The sequence below is a fragment of the Cervus canadensis genome, chromosome 26 (genome assembly GCF_019320065.1).
Source record: "Cervus canadensis isolate Bull #8, Minnesota chromosome 26, ASM1932006v1, whole genome shotgun sequence".
Classification (NCBI taxonomy): domain Eukaryota; kingdom Metazoa; phylum Chordata; class Mammalia; order Artiodactyla; family Cervidae; genus Cervus; species Cervus canadensis.
The window spans coordinates 44,809,159-44,832,222 of NC_057411.1; positions in this window are offsets into that span (position 1 = coordinate 44,809,159).

Consider the following 23,064-nt stretch of genomic DNA (forward strand, 5'->3'; position numbering starts at 1 on the left):
CCATCAGACAGGGTAGCTTACTGAAAGGCTATTAAGAGGAGAAACACAGACGTAGCAGCAACTAAAGGTCAAATCATAGCATCTCCAGTTTGGAATAACTGCTACATAGGTCTTTGTGTCTTACAAAATTCTTTGTCCTTTATTATCTAGTTCAGTCTTTATATGGAACCGGAGTCTTAGGCATTAGGAATTTAAGCCTCAGAGAGGACATTATTCTTTCAGCAAATATCCACTGAGCATCCCTAGTTCTAGTCTAGGTGCTAGGAATCCAGTGGGACTGAAAGAGATGAGCCTCCAGCCTCCCTGGACACTTATTCACAGCTGAAAATGGACTTGAACCCAAGTCTGTGACAGGATGGGTTTCCAAGGCTGCGTGGGGTAGAGTTTTGCCATCTGCTAACTGTGGGATTCCGGGCAAATTCCTGAACTTCCTTGATGCTTCATGCATTCATTTATAAAATAAAGATAATTGTACCTGCCTCAGGTGTTGCTGAGAAGTTTAGAAATTATGGAGGCTAAATATGGCCCACAGTCAAGGCCCCATAATGGGAAAGTTGTCATGATTATGCATCAGTGGCTATGAAGGCCTGTAATGGGCAGCACTCACTTCCCACTTGGGGACGGGAGCAGAGAAAGCTTCTTAGAAGAGGTTGCCTTGGTCTGAGCATTGACAGCTTCCTATTTTTGAAAAACTATCTTTCCCATCAGGCTTCCCAGGTGGCTCTAGTGGTAAAGAGTCTGCCTGCAATGCAGGTGACTTGGGTTTGATCCCTGGGTTAGGAAGATCCCGTGGAGAAAGGAATGGCAACCCACTCCAGTATTCTTGCCTGGAGAATTCCATGGACAGAGGAGTCTAGTGGGCTACAGTCCATGGGGACTCAGAGTTGGACACAACTGAGCGACTAACACTTTCACTATCATCTTTCCCATCAGCTGGAAGGTACTTGACTGAATTAGGTGTGCCAAATCTTAAACAATGAGATAACTTCATCACTAGAATTTGATTTAAAACTTGTGATTTTAAGCCTCAGCTCAGGGGCTGGCCATTGGCTAGTCCATTGCCCACTCTGGGGTTCCATTTTCTCCTCTGTAACACAAATGTTGACATCAAACCTGGGTTCTTAGACCTTTCCTGAAGCCCAGAGGTGATCCTGGAACCTGCTTCAGGTATTTTCAAAACTCCAAGAAGCCTGCTAGATATCTTATAGCTAGATTAAACAGGAGTGCACAGGCTAGGAAAAATGATACGATTCTTATTCCTTGGTTGAAAATCCTCCAAGGTTCTCCAGTTCTTGGAGTGAAGGCATTGTCTTTTCTAATGTCCACAGCAGCTCTCCAGAAAGTCTTCCTCTGCCAACTCTCTGCATTGTCTACAACTCTCTCCTTGGATTCTGTCCAGCCATATGTACCCGGGTTGGCTGTGCCCCTGACACTAAGCACGTTTAGATGCCCTTAGCTTTGCTTAGAATGCTCACCCTGTGATATATTGATATATACATGGCTCACTCTCACATCCTTTAGTGGGCACTTTCTCTATGAATTCCATGCTGGCCACTCTATTTTAAATGACAGCCTAACCATGCCCACCCACATTCACTCTTATATATCTCCACGGATATCTCTCTTACTTTGCTTTCATTTTTTGGGTGTTCAATTTAATTGACTGCTTCAGATCTCTGTTACAGTGTGTGGATCTTCGCTGCATCACGCAGCTTCTTTCATTGCAGTGCCTGGGTTTAGTAGCCCCATGGCATGTAGGATTTTAGTTCCCTGACCAGGGATTGAACCCATGTCCCCAGTGTTGCAAGGTGAAATCTTAACCACTGGACCCCCAGGGAAGTTTTGCTTTCCTTTTTCGGATAGCACTTATGACCTTATAGTGCCCAATATAATTTACTCATTACTTTTTGTTAATTTGTTTTGACTTTACTTTCCCACTAGAATTTATGCTACTCAAGGACCTAGAATTTTTTTTAAACATTTTGGTCACCTTGTCTTATTTCAAGTATCCCAAATAATACCTGGCACATAGAAGCACTCACTGTATATACCATTGCTGAATGAATGGGTACATTTTGGCTAGGATTCTATCAATCAATTTAAAGTCGATCTCTTAAAAGGAACTCTTATTGGAAAATTCAAATACTAAATAGGGAAACTAATTATTACTTAATAAATATGGTTTTCTTAATAGACACAGTATTTCAAAAAGAGCATAGATGAATATTAGTGAAATCACAGACTCTTGGTGATTTTGTAAATGAATACTAAAATGGTGAAAAACCATTTGAGATCTAAAATGTCATAGAAGTGTGTGGCAGTGTGTTTTGAGGGTCCAGGGGGTCAGAAATGGTGCTTTTGGGTAGAGCTTATTATACTGAGATACCATCATATTGAAGTCCCAACGCTGAACTTAATGTCATTGAAGTTTGCTAAGTAAATCTGTGGTTTTATTTTGAATCAAGCCTAAGATTAAAATATTGTCTTAAATTTTTTTTAAAATAAAAACTGAGTACTTATGGGGAAATATTTTTATTATTTAATTAGGTAACAGAAGCCAAGGAGACACAGTATTACAGCTTTGATTATCTCTCCCCACCAACTTGCTGTTTATCTCCATGGGAAAACTAGAGGCGATGATTAGAGAATTAAACCTCCCTTACTCACTCAAGCAGTGCATATGATCACTTGCCACTTGGTATTTATTTTCCAGATGAAAGAGTTTAATTTATTTTTCTTTCTTCCCCTGGGACCCCAACAGCCTGGCCTAGAGCAGCCTCTGGGTTTGGCTGAAAGAAGCCCCCATTTTCATTCTCCTATGGGCTTTGCTCAATTTTGGGCAGGTAAAGAAACCCACTTGCGTCTTTAATAAAACTTAATCCTCATCCACCTTGGACAACGATAGTTGGGAAGCTCCACGTTGTATGGGAGGGAGGGTTCATTCTCATTCAGAGACATAGTGATCCCTTTGGCCTCTTATTATTCCTGCCACCAACCAAGCCCTTTTCAGAGACACTTTCATATGTATCCAAGGTAGGCCTAAATCCATTCCTTCATTTTCCGTGGTACAACAGAGTCAGGCAAGAATGGCTAGCAGGGTTCTGAGATCACAGAAGAGAATTATCCCCAGAGAGCAGCGGACCACTTGATATTGGGTTTATAAGATGTTTGCTGCCTAATAGCAGCCGTGGGCTCCTCACAGGCTGTTTCTCAGCTTCCCTCCACTTACATTCCTTTTTTATTGGCAGCACCAATTTCTCCTACCTTCCTGCAAGTGTGTTCGTGTGTTGTGCTCAGTCATGTCCAACTCTTTGTGACCCCATGGACGATAGTCTGTCAGGCTCCTCTGTCCATGGAGATTCTCCAGGCAAGAATACTGGAGTGGATAGCCATGCCCTCCTCCAGGGGATCTTCCCAACCCAGGAATCGAATCCAGGTCTCCCGTATCACAGGCGGATTCTTTACTGACCGAGCCACCGGGAAAGCAAGTATGTTTAGATACATCAAAATCTTAGCTAATGAGAGTGAGCTCAGAAGAAGATGGGCACCCTTTTTCTTGCCCATCTGCACCTTACCTTCCAAGGCTTGGCTTTCTATACTAGAACCTGCCTCTTCCTTGATGTCTAAAACTGGGAAATATTGGGACATTTTATATGTGAGGATGTTTTTCTTTCCTCATGGATATGAACTTTTTTATCTAGTCCCAACTAGCAAGCTCTCCTAAACACAGTATGACAGGCCCAATCTTCATACACAGGTTTCTGGGCCTTAATTTCTCATAAGAAAAATGTAAAATACTTAGAAAAGTGCCAAGCATTTAGTTAAAGCTTTTTAAACTTTGTATCTATAGCTTTAAGATCAAGTAACCCAAATATAGGCTGGGGCTTTATATGGTCCAGTCTTTGTGGGGAGTTGTGCACAAAGTAATAAAGACTGCTAATCTAAAAATCATTGAAGGTCTTTCACTCTTTAATCTTGATCTTCAGAAGTGCCCAGAGGTAGGAAATGGGTTACCATTACAAGGATGGCGCCTGTGGCTGTCAAACATGCTCTGGGACTGCCCCCTAGGTTTTGTATATTCAGACAGCAAATCCCAGAGCCAAGCTGAAGCTGTGTGGTGCTGCTGGAGAAAATAGAAGGCAAGTACACAGACAGTATAAACCACACAACTTGGACTAAATTAAAAACATACTAATAGCCAACAGTTATTCACTGCTTACTAAGTGTTAGATACTTATGCTAAGATCTTTCTATACATTATTTTATTTAATATTCATAGCATCAAAAAGAGATGATACCATATACATCCCTGTACTAGTAATGTTGTGTTGGGGTATAGCTGATTGACAATGTTGTGATGGTTTTAGTGAACAGTGAAGGAACTCAGCCATACATATTATATATAATATATACATGCATGTATCCATTCTCCTGCAAACCTCATTCCCAGTCAGGCTGCCACATAACACTGGGCCGCGTTCCCTGTGCAGTACAGTAGGTCCTTGTTGGGTCTCCGTTGTAAATACAGTGGTGTGTGCATGCCCATCCCAAACTCCCTAAGTATCCCTTCCCCCAGCAACCATAAGTTCGCTCTCTAAGTCTGTGAGTCTCTTCCTGTTTGGTAAGTCAGTTCATTGGTATCATTGTTTTTTAGATTCCACATATAAGGATGTCATACAATATTTCTCCTCTGCTGACTTACCTCACTCAATATGATGCTCTCTGTTCTATCCATGTTGCTGCAAATGGCTTCCCCTTACTCTTAGAAGAAAATCCATTGCCTTTCTATTGCCTACAGGCTCTACATGAGTTGACTTGAGTCTACATTTTCCTCCTTGATACTGCCCAGCCTGGCCTTGGGATTTCAGGGCACTCCACACGTGTTCCCGCCTGAGAGCTTTGCTTTTGCTCTCACTGCCCCGTCTGCCCAAACTGGACCTCCTCTGGCTTGTTTGGCTCCATGTCAACATCCAGATACCTGGTGTTTCCCCAATACCCGGAGGACCAGCCTCTCCTGTCACTGAAGTTGTTGCTTGATTTTCTTCCTGTTGCTCATCCTTACCTTCAGTGATGATGCTGAGCCACCTGCTGGTTTACTAACTGCCCCTCACTGGGCAGGGAGCTCTCTGAGACCAAATCTTTCAGTCCTCAGCATGGCGGCCCAAGGGAGGACTCTCAGTAAAATAGAAGACAGTTTGAATTTAAGTTTGAATTTCAGATAGACAGCAAATACCTTTTTAGTATAAAAGTGATTGCAGAGGGCATACTTAATGCTGAAAAAAATTATTTTTGCCTTTGTAAGTTTTTTTTGCTAAATATGGTAGCCCCAGTCCCAGGGCTCGTCCCAGGGCTGGCACCTTTATTGATTCTTAGTATGTTTTTGTTGAAAGGAAGAAAGAGAGAAAGAAAGAAATGAAAAGTGACTATAAAAGAAAATGTGCAGAGCGAATTCCTTGTGTCTTTGCTGTTGTATTCTTAGCATCGTTTTTTTCCTGTGCAAGCTCTTCCTTGTGGCCCCTCTAGTTGTGACACCTGGGCTCTCGAGCTGAGCCACATAGGCGTAACTGCCCCATAGCATGTCAGATCTTGGTTCTCCGGCCAGGGATAGAAACCATATTTCCTGGATTGGAAGGTGGATTCTTAACCACCCTGGCCCAGGGAAGTCCCTTGTAGCATCTCGTAATGCTCGACCTATGACAGGTGCCGATTAAAAGTGTGCTAAAGGAATAAAGAACCATGGGGTTATCCAGGGTGATTTTCCCCCTCCCTCCATATCACACTGTTAGTCTTATTCTGTAGCTGGAGAAACAAGGTTGGGGAACAAAAGCCTTTCCAAAGTCAAGTAGCTGGGGACAGCTTTAGCCAAATACAGCAGAAAGTGGATGGTGGAAGGTGGCTTAAGTTAATGGCTTAGTTAAGTTAATGCTTCTATACAAGAAGCCGATGTAGAGGCAGTCTAGACCTGGTCTGATAGCCTTGAGACCTGCTTCAGTCTGTCTCCTCTACAATCCTCCAGAGCCCACTTCTCTAACTTCAAGTTCAGTGCATAGCTCCAAGATGCCTGCTGGAAAAGCCAGTGTATGGACAGCCAGTCACCACGTCCACATTCCAAGAAGACAGCAAGTATCAGCAGGTGAGGACAAAAGATCGCCCACCCTACCCCCAACTCCCCGGCCCTTTAAGAGACCTTCCTGCAAGTCCCTTATGACACAATCTCTTGCATCTCATTGATCTCATTGGCCAGAACTTTGTCTCATGACGGCTCCCAAGTGTAATGGAGCTGGAAATGTTGTCTGGATCTCACTGGATTCCAATCGGTTACATATTCTTTGTTAAAAGTGGAGGTCTTTTCTTTATAGAGGGGGGAGAATGATGTTGGAGAGCTAAGAACAACCTCTGCCGTAGCCAGAGAGGGGCAGAAAGATTCCCAGCGTATCCTGGGTCTGCTGCTCACACCATGTCCTTTTGCTGCTGGGTCTTCTGTTGCATGGACCAGTGAGTGGGTCAGAGTCTGGGGTGTGGACCTCTGTTAATCTGAGACTTTTTCTGTGTTGAAGAGACTTCTGTGTATTCAAAGACCAGAGGACACTGGAGACACTCAGAAGCAGTTTATGCGTCTGAAACTAAAATTCAGACACAAAAGTAGCATAAAATGGTGCTAGGGAGTTAGGCCAAGGTGGAGAAATGAGAGATGCTATGTGTCTGATCCATTGTCTGAGGATTCCAGTAGATCTCAACAGGTTGAAGCAGCAGTCTGAGTGTAAAGAGACAGAAATGAGTAAGAATCAGATATGTGCATGCTTCAGTCAAGTCCGACTCTTTGCAACCCTACGAACTGTAGCCCACCAGGCTACTCTATCCATGGGCTTCTCCAAGAAAGAATACTGGAGTGGGTTGCCATGCCCTCCTCCAGAGGATTTTCCCGAGTGAGGGATCGAATCTGCTTCTCATGTCTCCTGCATTGGCAGGCAGGTTCTTTACCACTAGCGTCACCTGGGAAGCCCCAAATAGCCTACACTTGAGTCCAAAAGAAAACCAACAAGACAGACTGATGTGACTTAATATCAGCAGAATAAAAAATCATTGAGGTGATTTCACTGGCAGCAACTTGAGTCATGATTGAGTTGGGAGAGATTTTGTCATTCGCTGTGGTCAGTAGGAGCACGGAATTGGTGAGTGAAGTGAGGGTCATGCTGTTATGTACAGATTAGACCATACCTGTAACCCTGTTTTCAGTTCTGAGCTGTTTTAGGGAGAAAGATAGGCTAGTCTTAAAAGAGGCGTAACTGGGATGTGTTTGGAGAGCTCCTCTCTCTGTCTCTTTAACATTTTTATCAATCACTTGGGTCATGCCTGCTTATCAAATTTGTGGATTGCTCTAGTCTGACAGAGGCAGGAGATACTGTGACTGACAGGATCAGTCAAGAAGAACAATGGACCAAAGTCAGCCCATGAAATTGAAAATAGAAAGCCCTGAATTTTGGTCAAGCTATCAACTGGGCAAGATGGGGAGGAGGGAGACAGGGCCCACTAAGGTACCATTGTGTCTGTGTATCCAGGGACCACTGAACGTTTAGCTCTGCCAAGGAGCCTGTGGCCGGTACTGACACTCATGACTTTGCCCTGGGCCAGGGTTTTGACCTTGGCTTTGAGGATTCACATACTCTATGTGTTCCAGAGCCTATTGGGCTTGGAGAGGTGGAGCTATACTGATGTTTACAGGAGGCTAAGGAATAATAATAATTCATGCCAAGTGTATTGATTTTCAGTATAAAATATTATTGTTAAGTAATACACACACGTATATATACACACACATATATATATAACTTAAAATATTGCATATATATATGTATATGTACATATATATGCATATATATATATATATATATATATATATAAGCTTCCCTGATGTCTCAGACAGTAAAGAATCCATCTGCAATGCAGGAGACCTGGGTTTGATCACTGGGTTGGGAAGATCCCATGGAAAAGGGCATGGGAACCCACTCCAGTATTCTTGCCTGGAGAATCCCATGGACAGAGGAGCCTGGTGGGCTACAGTGAGGAGGGTTGCAAAGAGTTGGACACGACTAAGTGACTGAGGACCCAGATAGCACAGCAGAGCACTTATATACACACGTACGTATATATATGCTGCTGTTTAGTTACTCGGTTGTGTCTGACTCTGTGATCCTATGGACTGTAGCCTGCTAGGCTACTCAGTCCATGAGATTTTCCAGGCAAGAATATTGGAGCAGGTTGCCATTTCCTTCTCCAGGAGATCTTCCCGACCCAGGGATCAGACCTGAGTCTTCTGCATTGGCAGGAGGATTCTTTACCACTGAGCCACCTGGGAAGCCCACAGATGTACATGTAACTTTTCTCCCTTTTCAGAAAAATGATATGCAAGACAAATAATACTGCTAAGATTTTTCAAGGGACATGGAATTGAAAGGGCTATGAGTAGTGTGACTTGAATGCTTGATGACATGGCATTAAAAGAGCCCGGTGAACCCGTCTTTCTAATATGAATGTTCCCATGCTGGAAACAGAGAGAGACTCTAGGTAGGTCAGGTTACAGGCTACTTCTATAGGCCTTGGAAATCACTTTATCTCTTTAGGATGACTTGGCAGAATTCCGTTCTGTCCTTTTATTGTTGATATATACTATAGGTCTTAGGAAACAACCTTTCCCCCCTTTCCTCTAGACTTTGAGGTGCGTCAGCTTGCTTTTGCTCTGAGGTCCCAGGGGGATGTGGGAAGAAGACTGACCTTGAAGAGTTAAGCTCATTAAGCCTCCCTGCTGTCTGGTGGTGGTGGTGAAAGTCGCTCAGTCATGTCCTACTCTTTAGGACCCCACGGACTGTAGCCCTCCAGGCTCCTCTGTCCATGGGATTCTCCAGGCAAGAGCACTGGAGCTGGAGTGGGTTGCCATGCCCTCCCCGACGTGATATTCCCAACCCAGGGATCAACTCAGGTCTCCTGCTTTGCAGGCGGATTCTTTACCCTCTGAGCCCCCAGGGAAGCCCCTCATTGCTGTCTACACCCGGTCATTTCTCTGGAGGAAAAATAAATTCCTCTTCTCCAAATCTGCCGCCCTTTAGGGATAGACTCCCAGACAACCTCAATCAGTGCCCCGTACTCTTCCCACCTCGTGGGCACAAGTGTCAACAGTGCTAAGGCATCTGCTTTGACTTTTCTCCATGTTCTCAGTTCCCAGTGGATGGCCTGATGTATTCATTCGCTTGTCCCAAGGGATTCCTGCTTTCCTCTTCTGTTTATGGATGTTCTAGTTACATCTCCCTTAGCATCTCCCAGTGAGAAACAGGGCACACTCACATTAGTGTAATCTGAGAAAAATTTAATAATGAACTGCTTACAAAGCTGGGAGCAGGGTTTAGGGAAACCACAAAGAACAGTCCAGTACTACAGGGCTGTGGGGTCTGCTGCTGCTGCTGCTAAGTCGCTTCAGTCGTGTCTGACTCTGTGCGACCCCACAGACGGCAGCCCACCAGGTTCCTCTGTCCATGGGATTCCCCAGGCAAGGATACTGGAGTGGGTTGCCATTTCCTTCTCCACCTATGGGGTCTAGTTGCCATCAAAGGTCTGAAGGAGTGTAGAGAGGAAGAGAATCAGGAGACAGAGGAGGCTGGGTGATACGGACCTTCCCACAGGATCCCTGGCCTTGGGCAAAGTCAGCCCGTGGCAACCCCACAGCAACGGTAATAAATGCCACACTCTTCATGGCTTCTTGCTCTTCCTTCTTCTGCTGGTGTGCAACATTGGCCAAACCCAGTTGCAAGTCAGTGGGCAAGGGAGCTCAGTGATATATGCTGAGGAATTTAACCTCTCAAGGTATAGCAGAGTGGATAAAAGTGGAGAGTGGACTTAGAGGGGCAAATGGAATAATCCAGCAAACTGCTGAAGGCCAGACTTTGTTATTAACATCCTTATTTTCTTCATATCTCATCCTGCACATAGTAGGTTTGCTATAGTTTATGTGACTATGACTTTCTTTAAACTGAGAGATGGATCATTGGCTACCATATTCCAGGGCTCAACCAGTGCCCCAACGCTGCTCCATAAGCATCTGTGGGGTGACTGGTGAGTGAATGAATGAATCAATGAGTGAATGAATGAATGAAGTGAGCTTCCTGGGGCCTTGCCCTTATTTGTAGCTCACTGCTACAGATTCTGCTTGCAGCCTCTCCCCTGTCTCACTTATAGGCTCCTAGGACCAATTCCTGTTATTGAATTTCTAACCCCCTCCTGTACCTGGGACTGGCCGTGTAATACGGTTCCGGGATGCTTTGCCTCATCACCGCAGCGCCGAGTAGCAGCTCCTGCCTTGGGCACAGGCTCTGCTCTCTCTGTTCGGCAGTCAGTCTTTCTGTGACAGATGCGGGGCTCCTGTCCTCCTGCCAGGAAGATTCTTCGAGGAACCCTCTGCTGGCTCTAGGCAGGTGAAATTGCTTTCTCCCTGACACACTTCCATTTATATGAACTGTTACGCAGACATCAATTTCCTCCTCTGTCGTGTTCCAGGCTCTGTCCAGGTGGACAAGACATCACTGGGCATAAGGATGAAGAGCTGCAGTCCAGAGGGAGAGAAGACAAGCAGTAGATCATTATTAATCAGGGATCAGTGAGGTTGCCGGAAACGCGTTCTGCAGGAGCACAAATGAGGGGCGTCTCTTCCAACCTGGAGGTTCCAGGAAGTCTTTTTGGAGGGGTTGGCAACTGATTTTGTAGGATGGGAATGAGCTAAGCAATAGAAAGTGAGAAATGTGTTCCAAGCCAAATGAAGAGTATGATCAAAGTAACAGATGCCTGGCGCTGCGTAGTGTGTGCAGGAAACACGAACAAATCTGCATGGTTAGCGATAAAGCGGAGGCATGGAAGGCTGAGCTGCAGGTGGTTGGAATGGCAGGTGGGAGCGGGGATGTGGAAGACTTGGCATGCTAGGATTAGGTGTTATCAGGACTGCAGCTGCAGTGGGGTGCATGGGGCACATGCCTCAAATGCCACATTTGAAAAGGCTTCAAAAACTTAGCAGTCAAGAGAAAAATATCAAAATTTGAAATAAAGATGAATCAGTATCACTGACTTTTTCCTTTTGCCTCAGAATCCAACAAAGCTCAGAATGACAGTTACTGATCTTGTCTTTATAACATTGACGTGTATTGATCTCTTCAACAAATGGTGCCCAAACAACTGTATATCCACATGCAAAAGAATGAAGTCGGACCCACACTTCATATCATATACAAAAATTAGCTGAAAGCACCTGATAGTCCTAAATGTAAGGGCTAAAACTATACAGTCCCCAGAAGGAAGCACCAGGAATCAGTTTTCATGATCCTGAGAGAAGCAGTAATTTCTTAGATATGACACCAAAATCACAAGTGATAAAAGACTGACACATTGGACTTCATTACATTTAAAAACTTTTGTTTTCCTAAGGATACCATTACAAATATGAAAAGACAGCTTAAAGATAGGGACAAAATATGTGCAAACCATACATTTGTTAAGGCACTTGTATGAGGAGTATGTAAAGAACATTTCAGTTCAGTTCAGTTCAGTCGTTCAGTCATGTCTGACCCTTTGCAACATGGACTGCAGCACGCCAGGCTTCCCTGTGCATCACCAACTCCTGGAGCTTGCTCAAACTCATATCCTTCAAGTCGGTGATGCCATCCAACCATTTCATCCTCTGTTGTTCCCTTTTCCTCCTGTCTTCAATCTTTCCCAGCATCAGAGTCTTTTCCAATGAGTCAGTTTTTTGCATCAGGTGGCCAAATTATTGGAGTTTCAGCTTTAGCATCAGTCCTTCTAATGAATATTCAGGACTGATTTCCTTTCGGATAAACTGATTGATCTCCTTGCATTCCAAGGGACTCTCAAGAGTCTCCTCCAGCACCACAGTTCAAAAGCATCAATTCTTCAGTGCTCAGCTTTCTTTATAGTCCAACTCTCACATCCATACATGACCACTGGAAAAACCATAGCCTTGACTAGACAGACCTTCGTTGGCAAAGTAATGTCTCTGCTTTTTAATATGCTGTCTAGGTTGGTCTTAACTTTTCTTCCAAGGAGCAAGCATCTTTTAATTTCATGGCTACAGTCACCATCTGGTGTGATTTTAGAGACTCCTCAAAAATAAAATCTCTCACTGTTTCCATTGTTTCCCCATCTATTTGCCATAAAGTGATGGGACCAGATGCCATGATCTTAGTTTTCTGAATGTTGAGTTTTAAGTCAACTTTTTCACTCTTCTCTTTCACTTTCATCAAGAGGCTCTTTAGTTCTTCACTTTCTGCCATAAAGGTGGTGTTGTCTGCATGTCTGAGATTATTGATATTTCTCCCAGCAATCTTGATTCCAGCTTGTGCTTCACCCAGCCCAGCGTTTCTCATGATGTATTCTGCAAATAAGTTAAATAAGCAGCGTGACAGTTTACAGCCTTGATGTACTCCTTTTCCTATTTGGAACCAGTGTGTTGTTCCATGTCCAGTTCTAACTGTTGCTTCCTGACCTGCATATAGATTTCTAAGGAGGCAGGTCAGGTGGTCTGGTATTCCCACCTCTTTAATAATTTTCCACAGTTTGTTGTGATCCATATAGTCAAAGGCTTTGGCATAATCAATAAAGCAGAAGTAGATGTTTTTCTGGAACTCTTGCTTTTTCAATGATCCAGTGAATGTTGGCAATTTGATCTCTGGTTCCTCTGCCTTTTCTAAATGCAGCTTGAATATCTGGAAGCTCATGGTTCATGTACTGTTGAAGCCTGGTTTGGAGAATTTTGAGCATTACCTTTTTAGCGTGTGAGATGAGTGCAATTGTGTGGTAGTTTGAGCATTCTTTGGCATTGCCTTTATTTGGGATTGGAATGAAAATGACCTTTTCCAGTCCCGTGGCTGCTGAGTTTTCCAAATTTGTTAAGAACACTTAACAACTCAAAAATAAAAGGACAAATATCCAATTAAACACTGGGCAAAGGATTTGAGAAGATATTTCTTCAAAGAAGATGAATGGCTAATAAGCATGTGAAAAGATGCTCAATGTCCTTAGTCATTAGGAAAATGGAAATCAAAGCCACAATGAGATAATATTTCACATTCAATAGAATGATAATGATAAAAAAGACAGAGCATGACAAATATTGATAGGGATAAGGAAAAACTGAAACTCTCCTACATGGCTCATGGTAATGTGAAATATCGTGCATCCATTTTGGAAAACAGTATGGTAGTTCCTCAAAAAGTCAAACAGAGAGATGTCATATGACTTTGCAATTCCATTCCTAGGTATTCGCCCAAGAGAAATGAAAACATATTCAAGCAAAACTTGTACATGAATGTTGATAGCAGCGTTATTCATAGTAACCAAAACATAGAACAGCCCCAATATCCACCCATTTTGTTGAATGGATCAACAATTGTGGCATATTCATTCAATGGAATAATACTTCATCATTAAAAAGGAACAAAGTACTGATGTGCGTGTGTGTGTGTGTGTGTGTGTGTGTGTTAGTTGCTCGGTAGTATCCATCTCTTTTGCGACCCCATGGACTGTAGCCCACCTGTCTCCTCTGTCTATGGGATTTCCCAGACAAGAACAATGGAATGAGTTGCCATTCCTTCTTTTCTCCAGGAGATCGTCCCGATCCAGGGATTGAACCTGGGTTTCATGCATTGCAGGCAGATTCTTTGCCATCTCAGCCACCAGAGAAGCCCCACAGATACATATAACCATTGTGAAATGAAACACAGATAACCATTGAAAGTGTAAGTTAAGTGAAAGAAGCCAGCCACAAAAGACTGCATGCTGCATGATTCCACTTCTATGAAATGTCAGGGATCGGGAACATGTGCGGTGCTTAGTTGCTCATTTGTGTTTGATTCTTTGAGACTCCATGGACTGCAGCCTGCTAGACTCCTGTGTCCATGGGGATTCTCCAAGGGAGCTACAGAGAGATAAAATGTAGCTTAGTAGTTACTTAGAGCTGGAGGGAGTAGCAGGAATGCTGGAGCGTGACTGTTAACAAGGTTATTTTTGGGGTGATCACACTGTTATAAAATTAGTTATAAATCAACTCTACTCCAATAAAATTTTTTAAAAAGCTGTTAAAAATTAGAATATGGTAATGGTTGCACAATTTTGTAAACATACCAAATCACTGAACCTCACACTTCAAAGAGATGAACTTTTGGTATGTAAATTACATCAAAATAAAGTTAAAACATTATTCACCTTGATTCCTGAGTGTTTGGGCACCTCCTTAAATCTTGTCCCTGGGGAAAGTGCCTTACTTGCCTCCCTCCAGTGCAGGCCCACAGATTTAGACTTCATCGTGTGTTTTATAGGAAAGCTTTGAAAGGTTTAAAGCAGTGAATGGTCTGGTTTGTCTGCTGGTCATGTGGCTTTGCAGTGTGGGGGTGGGGGTGGCTAGAAATGGGCAATGCCAGAGGCAGGAGCCCACTTGGGAGGTGACCGTGAGAGCTTCTCTCCTGACGCATGAACGTGGCACCAAGAATGTGTGCGGAGAGCTGGTGAGGAGGGAAAACTGATGAGCTTGCCTTGGGAGGGAGAGGTCTAACATGCCTCCCAGGCTTTCGAGTCAATCTCAGTGCTACTGACTAACTGTGCACTTGGTGGAGTCTGGACTGCTTTTGAAGTAATCAGGGGGTTATAAACCACCAGATCATTGCTCTATTGTATTATCTCCTCGCTGAAATCTTGATGGCACTCTACTGCTCTTAGAGTAAACCCCAGCTCCCCTGCCATGGCCCCCCAGACCCTAACTGGGACCTCTGCCCACCTGTCCAGCTCCATCCCACTCATTCTCCCTCTCCTTCACCCAGTTCAGCCACTCAGGTCTCTGTTTTGCTCCGAATATGCCAAGGTTGGTAGGATTACTTCTGGGACTCATATTCAGTTCTTCTGCCTGGAATCTTCCCCCAGCTCTTTTTATGACACAATTTTTAGTGTTTCCCTGAATTATTATGTTTTCATGAAGCCTCTCAAAGGGCCTTCTCTGCTTACCTTTTACATCATCATTTAGTGTATTAATTTCCTACAATCACTGTGACAAATCTCTACAAACTTGCTGAAAACAACAGGAATATATCTCACAGTTCTGTAGGTTAGAAGTCCAACATGAGTCTCATTGGGCTACAGTCAAGGTGTTGGGAGGGCTGTATTTCTTTTTCTGAGGAAAAATCCATTTCCTTGCTGTTTTCAGTTGCTACAGCTCACTCACGACTCCTTTCTTCCATCTTCAAAGCCAGCAGCACTGCATTTCTGGTCATTCTTCAGTTCAGTTCAGTCGCTCAGTTGTGTCTGACTCTTTTTGATCCCGTGGACGGCAGCACGCCAGGCCTCCCTGTCCATCACTAACTCCTGGAGTTTACCCAAACTCATGTCCATCGAGGTAGTGATGCCATCCAACCATCTCATCCTTTGTTGTCCCCTTCTCTTCGTGCCTTCAATCTTTCCCAGAGTCAGCTCCTCGCATCAGGTGGCCAAAGTATTGGAGTTTCAGTTTCAGCATCAGTCCTTCCAAAATCCATTCTTAGATACTCACATTTTCCCAGACTCTCCTCTTCTGCCTCCCTCCTCTACTTATAAGGATCCCTGTGATTATCCTGGGCCCAGCCAGACATCCCAGGTTAATTTATCTTAAGGTCAGCTGATTAGCAACCTTAATTCCATCTTCAGCCTTATTTCTCTTTTGTCACGTAACCTAGCATATTTGCAAGTTTTGAGATTAGGATGTGGACAGAAGGTCATGGGAAGCTGTAACCTGTTGACACAGGTAAAATCTCAAGAGTGGATCAGAATGTGGGAAAGAATTGTCTTCAAACACATCAGCCCATCAGAATCTGTTTATCTGTTCACATATTCAACAATGTGTTTTAAGCACCTCCTTTTAAGTACCAGTGTGTGAGATGAGTGCAATTGTGTGGCAGTTTGAACATTCTTTGGCATTGCTTTTCTTTGAGATTGGAATGAAAACTGATCTTTTCCAGTCCTGTGGCCTAAGTAAATGCTAAAAATTCTCCAAGCCTGGCTTCAACAGTACATGAATCATGAGCTTCCAGATGTTCAAAGTGGATTTAAAAAAGGCAGAGGAACTAGAGACCAAATTACCAACACCTGTTGGATCATAGGAAAAGCAGGAGAATTCCAGAAAAACATCTACTTCTGCTTTATTGATTATGACAAAGCCTTTGACTGTGTAGATCACAACAAATTGTGGAAAACTCTTCAAAAGATGGGAATACCAGACCACATGACCTGCCTCCTGAGAAATCTGTATGCAGGGCAAGAAGCAACAATTAGAACTGGACATAGAACAACAGACTGGTTCCAAATTGGGAAAGGAGTGCAACAAGGTTGTATATTTTCACCATGTTTGTTTAACTTATATGCAGAATGCATCAAGTGAAATGCTGGGCTGGATGAAGCACAAGCTGGAATCAAGATTGCCAGGAGAAATGTCAATAACCTCAGATATGCAGATGACACCACCCTTATGGCAGAAAGTGAAGAGGAACTAAAGAACTTCTTGATGAAAGTGGAAGAAGAGAGTTAAAAAGTTGGCTTAAAACTCAACATTCAGAAAACTAAGATCATCACATCTGGTCCCATCACTTCATGGCAAATAGATGGGGAAACAATTGAAAGAGTTATTTTCTTGGGCTCCAAAATCACTGCAGATTGTGACTGCAGCCATGAAATTAAGAGACACTTGCTCTTTGGAAGAAAAGTTATGACCAACCTCAACCGCATATTAAAAAACAGAGACATTATTTTGCCAACAAAGATCCGTCTAGTCAAAGCTATGGTTTTTCCAGTAGTCATGTATGGATGTGAGAGTTGGACTATAAAAAAGCTGAGCACTGAACAACTGATGCTTTTGAACTGTGGTGTTGGAGAAGACTCTTTTGAGAGTCCCTTGGAATGCAAGGAGATCCAAGCAGTCCATCCTAAAGGAGATCAGTCCTGAATATTCATTGGAAGGACTGATGCTAAAGCTGAAACTCCAATACTTTGGCCACTAATGTGAAGAACTGACTCATTGGAAAAGACCCTGATGCTGGGAAAGATTGAAGATAGGAAGAGAAGGGGACCCAAAAAATGAGATGGTTGGATGGCATCACCAACTTGATGGACATGAGTTTGAGCAAGCTCTGGGAGTTGGTGATGGACAGGGAACCCTGGCGTGCTGTAGTCCATGGGGCTGCAAAGAGTTGAACAGGACTGAGTGACTGAACTGAACTTTAAGTACCAGATGCTGTTCCTTTGAGATATATTAGACAGAGCAAAGATGTTAGCCTCTCAGACCTCACATCTTTTAAAGAAATTAATTGATTTATTTTTGGCTGTGCTGGCTCTCCATTGCTGTGAGGGCTTTTCTCTGGTTGTGGCAAGCAGGGGCTACTCTCAGGTTGCAGTGTGTGGGCTTCCCGTTGCAGCGGCTTCTCTCACTGTGGAGCATGGGTTCTAGGATGCCTGGGCTTCAGTAGTTGTGGCTCCCGGGCTTTAGAGCACAGGCTCAGTAGTTGCAGCACATGGGCTTAGTTGCTCAGCAGCATTTGGGATCTTCCGAATCAGGGATCAAACCCATGTCTCCCAGGATGGCAGGCAGATTCTTTACCACTGAGCTACCAGGGAAACTCCCGGACCTTATATCTTTTGTAGAGGTTTAAATAATATAGAGGCTTGGGTCCCCATCAGCCACTCTGGAAGCCTAGCCACTTTGATGAAGAGGATACATCATGGAATGGCAAGTTAGAATCATTTAAATTTATTTTTTCCTACATTTTGACCATCATTCCAGAGGAAGAGTTTTTTTTTTTTGGAACTGTGCTTCTAAAACCATCTGTGGTGAAGGACAAATTGTTTTTTTTAACTTCCAGTCCATTTGTGATACTTTTGGAAAATACAGAAAGTTTAAAAATAATTTCTAGAAAAATAAAAGTTTGCTTCATTGTCATGATGGTGTCAAATGCCTGTAAGTGTTCCTAAACACTCTCAATTTCTATAGAACGGTGTCATAAGCAGACAAGTATTTCTCAGAGCAGCCCCAGACCTGTGTGTCTGACTTAGTCTCCATTTCTCATCTATAAAATGAGAAATATATATGGTGAGTCACTATGAGGACTCAACTGCATAATGCAAATCACCAAAGTCATTGTCTGGCTTAACAAGTAATAGTTACTAATTCTCATAGCTATTATGCCTTTTGGGCTTCCCAACTGGCTCAGTTGTGAAGAATCCACCTGCCAATGAACGAGAAGCATGAGATGTGGGTTTGATCCTTGGGTTGGGAAGATTCTCTGGAGGATGAAGTGGCAACCCACTCCATCTTCTTGCCTGGGAAATCCCATGGACAGAAGAGCCTGGCAGGCTACAGTCCATAGGGTCTAAGCCTGACATGACTCAGCAATTAAACAACACCAATGTTATGCCTTAACATTTCTTAACAATACTATAATATTCAATTTTTGGTGTCATAAAAATCAAATTAGGGTCCTTCGCTTTTCCAGTAGAAAGCCACATCTTGCTGACTTGTCATAAAAAGGATGTAGAATTCCAATATCTATGGTGAGATTTGTTTTTGCCTACAAATAACAGTGCAAACAAAACATGTCTTTGAATACTGTTGATGAATACTAATCATTGAGAAACCCCCATTTGCTTTTCAAACACCAGCCAGATGTTACCCTTCCTCGCTGGAAACTGTGCCCACCCTTGGGCCCATTAGACAAAATGCTGGCTGTCACCAGCTGACAAGGTCTGGGGATTGACTCTTTTTAAATAGCCGTAAGGTCATGGGGATTAGATGTTCTCCAGGGAGTCACAGGAGAAGTAGAATGTCAGCTTCGCCTTTTTCCCTCAAAGATGGCTCAGTGACATTTTCAGAAAGCAGGGACTGTTGGCTACCTGTCAGCCCTGAATGGGAAACACAAGGTTAGATGCAAAGTGAGAAGGTCACTCGCCACCTTGAGACACAGCTGTAATTTCATTCAGAGGAGCAGCATTAAAGGGACCGCGTGGAGAACTCTTTTGAGAGCTGGAAATCAGAGACAAAGCCTGGCAAGTGAGAGAGAGGCAACTTGGCAGGAGAGAGACAGTAAGAGCTTTGGCAGTAGACGGCCCTGGGGTTGAATCTCAGCCCCCATGCGTACTGATTGTGTGACCTAATGCACATGAAACAGCCTCTCGGACAATGGAGCCTCCCTTACGGGATGGTCACGGGTGTGGGCGATGTTGTATATAAGTGTTCGGCCCACAGTGAGTGATCCATGGAGTCTAGCTATTACTGATCTTGTGTTACTCACCCAAAGAGCAAGGTCCACCAAAAATCCCTGTAGCCTCCTTTTTCTGTTTGTCGCATCTTTTAAAACCTTTGCACGTGAACAGCAGTTGAACATGGGTCAGACAGTCCTGAGAGATGGGGGGTGAGATCCCTTATCGAAAGGGAGTCGGGTTCCCATCCCCAAATCTGGAGTGGTGGAGATGGGCACTGCGAGGCCTCCAGTGCGGTAACGCAACAGATCCGGAGAAGCCGGCGGGAGCCCGGGGGAGAGTTCTCTTTTCTTTGTGAAGGTCAGGGCGCCCTGGAATGGGTTCACCCCGAGAGAGGGGCCTGTGCCTTGGAAAGCATCACGGTAACGAAAACAAAAAACAAAACTTATGCACATGGATGACTCCATTAGTTCTCATGCATAACAGACACTGGGTGTGGACCCAATCACACACACTGACCATTTTGTCTCTTTGTTTTTCTAGATACAAAACTTCTGTCCTTAACAAGAAATTCAAGTAGGCCACGCAGCACATGTGTGTATGTTCTGTGACTGGCTGTTTTTACTAAAGATATGCAGCTTCTTTGAGGAAGAGTCTCTTGGCATTGTTCTCATCCTTCTCTTAAAGACACTGTGTTGGGCTTTTGGTCTACAGAGTCTCGACTGGGCTGAGATAGATTTAGAAATTTCAAGTCTCTTCTTTGAGAAGAAAAATGTGGAATAAAAAACATGGACGTTTCCTTCACTCAGTGGGAGTAATGGCCAATGAGAATGAGGACATAGTTTAATTGGACTTAAAAGATAATTGTTTACGGAGATGCAGTGCTCTGAACTGCTCTTCTCTGTCTTGATAAGAAAGTGGAAAGAGTCAAAATATTTTTGACACAGTGAGTTAATCAAAGCATGTTGTTAGCTGGCTAATCAGCTCAGGGCAAAGGTGTCAGGTAAAATTAAATTCGCCTTTGCTCTATGCTCTCTCTCATGTTAGAGCTTGGATAAGAACTGTCTGAACTTCAGAGAGATGTCAGTTGAAATGAGGAAAATGAAAAGAACTTGCTTTTGTGGGCCTGGAATCTAACCCTGTAACCCTAAGGACTGTGATAATGCCAGTATTTTTGTGAAACGGTTTGGAGAGTTGAAGTTATTGGCGCATTTATTGAAGCCACTGCCATATTTAAAAAAAAAAAAAAAAAATCTGAGATGCCCCTGATTGTAAGATCCACTGTTCTTCTCCTTACCTCTAAGTAAGAAAGAAAAAGCAAAGCATTGCCCATGAATATTAGCACATCATCAGCCGTAAGATGGATCCTGACTGCAGAGAGATTAAAATATGAAGATATGTACATATCACAATGAGTAAACTGCTGTAATTTATGGGAGCCTTTCTGTAAATTGCTGTTGGTTATTTAAGCTGTGAAAAGACCTCACTGAACTTATTTTCATTTGGCCCTACTATGTACTTTGTAGATTTCACCTTAGTCCCATAAGTCTCCTTTTTTCATCCTGCTTCATGTGTGAGCGGATGGAAGCTGTGAGTCCCTGGTTGATATCTGAATACTAGAAGAAGTCTCACCCACTGACATCCTACCCTTACTGTGATTCCCTCGTCTCTCTTCTCATCCAGGGTGAAGGCTCTGCCCCTCATAGGAACTTCCCTCCAGATTTTCTTTGGGGGAACTCCAAATTTTTTCTCTCTCTCTGCTAAGCAGAGCCAGTTCTTCCTTCCCAGGCTGTGTCCCTAGATTTATAGAGCAAAGACAACCAGGAGTTTAACAAAACAAAGTTCCCCTCAGCCAGAAAAAAGAAAACAACAAAAAAAAGACCTGTCTTTAGCAAGCCTTTCTGTAAACTGCAGAATGAGCATCTATTTTTGGGTGTGCGTGTTCCTTGGGGCCTCTCCCCTTAACTGAAATGTCTTGTGTACTATTTATCCTCAAACCAAACTTCAGGGTCTTTCACAAGGGAGATTCTTGTAATGGCCGCTGCGGCAATCTTTCTCCAATGTCATTGTGTCTGTGTGAAATGCTATGTATATAGGCATATAAGACTATGTGTGATTCATGAGAGGTGGTCTCTCATCCACTCAGGGCTGGGGGCATGGGGCTACTTTCCTTTGTGTGGTGGGGATGGTTCTGGGGAGTAATATGGTTGCTTGTTTCTATCTCCTCTCTTAAATGAAATAAGTGAGACTGGTTTGAAAGACAGCAAACCACACTATGTGGGAGGTCCTTTGGTCAGGTGGTAGATTTGAATCTGAGTAATTTCTGACTTCACATACTGCTGTGATTAATACCACTAGCAGCCCATAAGACTTGAGGACCTATGTGTGAAGCCCTATGTATGGAGGAAGAAGCTATTCTAACTCACATGTTACATGCCAGAAATAGAGGCTCAAGGTGATAAGTAACTTGCCCAAGGTCACACAGCATTTTGGAGAAAAATAATGGTGATGATGATGATGATGATGATAATTTTGGTCTCTGAAGACAGTTCTCTCATCACAGAGTTTGAATAGCTAAGAAGACCTGGGATTTCTGGAAGGTAATTATGAAACACATTTTGAACCCATCCTGGAATCACAAACTGCTTTAGGAAACCTAGGCCACAAACAGGAGCCTGGTCACCACGGCTGCAGGATGAGATGGTGGTCTAGGCTGTGTCCTTTGTCAAAGATCTCTGACTCACAGACTTAGAAAACAGACTTTCAGTTGCTGGGGGGCGGGCGGGGGGGGGGAGCGGTAGTTTGAGAGTTTGGGATGGACAGGTACACACTGCTGTATTTAAAATGGATAACCAACAATATTCTACTGTATAGCGCATGGAACTCTGCCCAATGTTATGTGGCAGCCTGGATGGGGCGGGGATTTGGGGAAGAATGGATATGTGTATATGTATGGCTTAGTTCCTTCACTGTTCCTCTGAAACTATCACAACATTGTTAATTGGTAATTATACTTCAATATAAAACAAGAAGTTCAAAGATGAAAAAATAAAAAAAAAGATCGCTTTTCTGGAGAGCCAGGGACTCTGAGTGAGGGAGACTGACACTAGCTTTCTCATGAACTCTTACAACACTTCAAGTTTCACTTTTAGCTAGACAGCCTAGCGTAGAACATGCATAAATCTTTCCTTTTCTTTCACAACTCTGCAGCATATCTCATAATTTAGCAACTGTAAAAATGAATAAGTACAATTAACAATGTCGAGTGAAAGACAACTGAGCTTATAACTGGTTATAAGTCAGTTGAATCTCAATTGAATTGAAGTCAATTAAGCAACATAATGACCCTAATGAATATCCTGGTTTTCTGGTTTCTCCATAAATCAGGAGGCATCGCCAGCTCCTTTGCATTCTCCATTCTAGTGTCGGGGCTGGTTCAGGACTAGTAGGAGCCTACTTTGTTCTTTCTTGATCCTTGTCTTCATGCTTCATTCTAAGGTTAGTCTAAGGCTTCAAGGTATGGGTAGATAAAGAGCAGTGTGGTGTGAGTTAGTCTTCCCTCCAGCCGGGCTGAGTCCCTGCCCTGGACATCCAGGCAGACTTGAGGCCAGCCTAGGAACTGACAGAACCTGATGGTGAGATGGCCTTTGGGAGTAAGAACAGGAGGAATGGACATGGACTCTGACCTGGGAAAGTGGGTTTCAACGGGCTTTGTGGAGAGGTCACCAAGGAGGAGGAGGAGGTTTGGGGACCAAAAATCATGGTTTGGAGCATTTGGAACCTGAGATATATTATTTCTTTATA